The sequence below is a fragment of the Magnolia sinica genome, chromosome 12 (genome assembly GCF_029962835.1).
Source record: "Magnolia sinica isolate HGM2019 chromosome 12, MsV1, whole genome shotgun sequence".
Lineage (NCBI taxonomy): Eukaryota > Viridiplantae > Streptophyta > Magnoliopsida > Magnoliales > Magnoliaceae > Magnolia > Magnolia sinica.
Genome location: NC_080584.1, coordinates 59412850 through 59417240, shown reverse-complemented (window position 1 = coordinate 59417240; position 4391 = coordinate 59412850). Strand labels below are relative to the sequence as shown.

General features: G+C 40.2%; 1 long non-coding RNA gene across 4 annotated transcripts; it reads right to left on the bottom strand.

The window, feature by feature from the left end:
- Positions 1–544: 544 nt before the first annotated feature.
- Positions 545–4158, bottom strand: LOC131221445 (uncharacterized). Of its 4 annotated transcripts, XR_009159275.1 has the most exons (4): positions 3322–4158; positions 2559–3209; positions 1303–1517; positions 545–958 (listed from the first exon to the last, which is right to left on the bottom strand). It is a non-coding gene; the product is annotated as an uncharacterized LOC131221445 (long non-coding RNA). The 4 variants fall into 4 exon arrangements; XR_009159276.1 differs by having other exon boundaries at positions 1303–2469; positions 2559–4158; XR_009159274.1 differs by having other exon boundaries at positions 2559–4158.
- Positions 4159–4391: the final 233 nt, after the last annotated feature.

Here is a 4391-nt window from a genome sequence, read left to right as displayed (position 1 = left end):
GTGCTTTCATTCATATATCAAAAAGATGTACAGAGGATGAAAAGAGGCACCCAAGATTCGGGCCCTCCCCAACAAAAGGAGGGAGAGCCTATCGTAAGGGGCTAGACAACGAAAAACAAAACAAAGAAAAACTGAACCCCAGGTTCGGCCGGAGAGCAAGCCAAAAAGAAAAGCCAGGAGCTAGGACCCTCTCCTAATAGTGCCAAGGCCCATCCTATCAAGAAAGAGGAGGCCCCTGGGGATGCGCGGGAGATCGGTGTAGCTAAGAAATAAAGCCTATGATCAGGTTTGTGTGAATGTGGGGTCTACATTTCTGTGATACAAACTGTTGGTCTGATTGTCCTTATTGTGGATGGGTGAGGCCACTGTAATCTGCCAGGTGGGTTGATCCTGATAGGCCACCATTTAGACGGTTTGATTTGAGGTACAAGTGATAGGTGTTTAACAGATCCAACCATTTTGGCAGCTTGAATGTCATATGGTGTTTGTGCAGCATACCAAATCTCCAATGTCAAATTTTCAGATTTATACATGCACAGGATGAAGCTTTTTGCAATGAAATTAAAAGTACCAAGTCTCAAACGTCAAATTTATACATGCGTATGAAGAAGCCTTTTGCAAGGAAATTAAATATAACAATTCTCAAATGTCAAATTTTCAAATTTATACATGCGTTTGGAGAAGCCTTTTGCAATGAAATTAAATCATTCGCTACTTCTGTTAAGTCAGCTTTCTGATAGTGACAAAGGCTATGCCCTGTAATAGACATTCTCTTGAGCACTCGAGCATTTGCCATGATAAATTTTGCATACACCACCTCATAATCAAAAGCCATGAAATTGCTCACCCATACTTCCTCCAAGCATACGTCAAGACAGCAAAAGGGCTCATCAGCATCCCAATATCCAAGATAGGGTTCTTCCAAACAACGCACATTCTTAATACCTTTGTCATCGAGCTATGGAGAAGCAAGAAGAATATTAGGAGTGTCATTTTATAAAAGCTATGTATTATGAACTTATTTAAATGCTTCAGTAAAAAAATACCATGAAGTTGTTGATTGTGGTCAACATATGTGGTAGACTATTAGATAATGCTTAATGGTAATCAATTTTACTACTAAAAACTAAAACCCCATTATCTTAATGTTGGACTTGTATACCAATACATCACAAGGACTAAAATGAAAGATTTTATATATATATATATATATATATATATATATATATATATATATATATAGAACCAGGTAACTCCGTTCACGCGCATCTAAGAAGGAAAATGCAATAGAAAGAAACTCACATAGAAAGGCCAGGACTTCTCCTTGCTAGTTTGTAAGCTCCATGATAGAAGAAACGATATCACCACCTGCTGCCCTAAGCGGCTTGACGGCCTTGGACCTGAAACTCCAGCCTGGTAATTAAGTTATGTGATAATCTATTCAATTGCACCTATGAGGGTCTTGATGTCTTTTATCATGAATCCAAATAAAATGATGTTGTCGTGTACCACTTAACCTAAAAGGAAAATTTTATAGGAAAGATATAAGATTTGTCATCCTTGATAAAGTGGAATGGCAAAAAAAGGTTCATGCAGCTGACCAAATTAGTTGCGAATTGCAATAAGGTTTAGATAATGATGATGAAAACTTATAAGACCATGCATGCTTTATCAGATTCAATGTTGGATAGTTAAATAACAACTTGTTCATAGGATGAGTATAGTTGGAATGCGGATATTGAGATGGATGAATGGCAAGAGGAGAAAGGTTAGAATTAAAAATAAATGCATTTGCAGGAGCTGTACTGATGTCGAGTAGGTCGCAGACATGACAAAGATGGACCAGAGAATGCCTGATCGGAGGTAGAAACGATTTGGACCATCAAAACCTTAAATTAGTCCTATCTCACTAACTGGGATGATTTTTTGACATTTATATATGATTTTAGGATAGGGGGACATACTTAAGCCAACCAACACCACTACGCTAGGTTGCTCCAGATTTGAGAGATTCCATCGAATCGGCGGTCAAAAGTCTCATTTAATTTTGTTTTTACTATAAATAATAAGTTTTAGTTTGAGTAGAACTTTTGATCCTTTGAGATGTAGAAATTGTGTCCACGATGAAAAGGACACAGAAAAGTTAGGAGAATAACGTGGCTGGGCCAAATTCAACACTTACTATATTTTTGCTGAAAACCACAAAGTCTAGTAGGAATAGAGGTCGTCTATAATAATAAGTTTAATCTTTATAGTCAGTGATGTTTTTAGGATGTTTGAGTTGGATTCTAAGTCTAAAACTCCATCCTAGGTTTGAGTTCCTTATTTAAAGAGTTGTAATTTCATTTTTTAATCATCAATTAAGTTATTTCAAATTTATTAGGAATTATTCCTGGTTTTATCCCTTGTGGATTCGAGGAAGCTCTGTGAGGAGTCCAAAGAGCTCCATGGATTTGGAGTAGTTATCCCCTGAGGAAGACAGTGATCAACCACATCACATCCCTCCTTGCATCATGTGTCCTAGCTTAATAGGTCGAGTAACTTTAATAGCATATTACCCCCAAAGCTAACTCTGATTCTTGCTTTGCAACAAGATATGTAATGTCTGATTCCAGCTGCTTGATTCTTAGATCAATGTCTTTTCCTGCACGGTACAAATGTTAAGAATCAAGAACAAAACAAGAGAACTGTTATAGGTAACTGTGAGAGTAGATTTTTGAATCCAACTTTGTGTGTAAGATCCTGGTTGTTGATCTGGTGGGCTGCACCGTAAATGTGCCATAGCCCGAAAATAGGCCGGTCTGGTCATCAGATGGGCTGTACTCTATGATAAAACGAATAGATAGAAAATTGACCAACAGTCCACATTGATTATACAAGTGGCCCACTTGATGACCAGACTGATTTTCTGACAATGGCTAATAAATGGTGGAGCCAAGAAGCCAGGCCAATGGGCCCATGCCAGGGACTAGCAAAATCAAAATTTTGAACAACGCTAGCCTGAAGGCCTGGCCTGACCAGTACAAAATCCAGGCTCGGGTCCAACCCATTTTCTCCAGTTCCCATCTCCTCCTGTCAATGAGAAAAAAAAGAAAAAAAGAAAAAAAAAGAGAGATTGAAATTGGACTTGATGGTGGGTCACCAGCTCAAGCCCCTACTTCGAGTCACCCAACAACAGAGAGCTCCCCATCCATTCCTGTGAAAATATTCTATATCCCAAGATGGAAAAGATAGATCACATGTTCGGACATAACAAACTGAATACTTGTAGGATTCATAGGCAAACAGCTGCACAGCACCATATAAATTTATGTGTATCACCTGTGCTAGATTGCCTTTCCAATAGCCCTTAATGTCCTCCTTCCCAATCAACATAATGGCCTTGTAAAAATCAAGGGCAGAGGCACAGACAAAATTGCAGAGTCTTCAAGACAGCAGCAAGGAGGTTGAAGGATGAAGATATGTCCTGCAAAACCAGGAGCAGCTGCAGCGTATGAAGCAAACAGGCATAGCAACAACAACTACCCTCACAACATAACAGGAGTAGAGGACAATGATCAAACAGAGCAATTTAGACGATCAGACCCAGAAGCATCCAAAATTGCTAGCAGGTTCGCGAACACAGCTTTGAGAATAACCACTACAACCTTACTCATACTTGTGACACCAAGCTTATCCTAACTCCGATTCTCCATTAAGACTTCATCATCTAGCTCCTGGATTTGAAGAGAAAATGCTTCAGCTATAAACTCTAATCCAGATTCATCCAAATCCCACCGAAGCAGCTACAACCATAAGCTGCTGATCACACTCCAAATTTCAGCAGGAACAGCTTTCCCATTCCAACCAATGTCAGCTAAAACCTGTCCAAACAGAGGTGTCTGCAACCACTACCTGAACCAACTAGCAATAGCAACCCATATGGAACGGCTGCATTGATTTACATTTACACACAACATACTCAAATACACACACCTCGATTTCACACATACCCTTCCCCTGCCCACCAACACACTCCCAAATCACCTCTTCAACTTCTGCATCTCTCTCTCTCTCTCTCTCTCTCTCTCTCTCTCTCTCTCTCTCTCTCTCTCTCTCTCTCTCTCTCTCTCTCTCTCTCTCTCTCTCTCTCTCTCTCTCTCTCTCCACACACACACACACACACACACACACACTCACATACCCGTCTCTCTCTCTCTCTCTCTCCCACACTCACATAAGCACGCGTGCGCGCGCGCGCACACACACACACACAGAGAGAGAGAGAGAGAGAGAGAGAGAGAGAGAGAGAGAGAGAGAGAGAGAGAGAGAGAGAGAGAGAGAGAGAGAGATCTATTAACAGCACAAGCAGCACAATATACATTTGGAAAGAGAGAAATAAGCATGAGGGC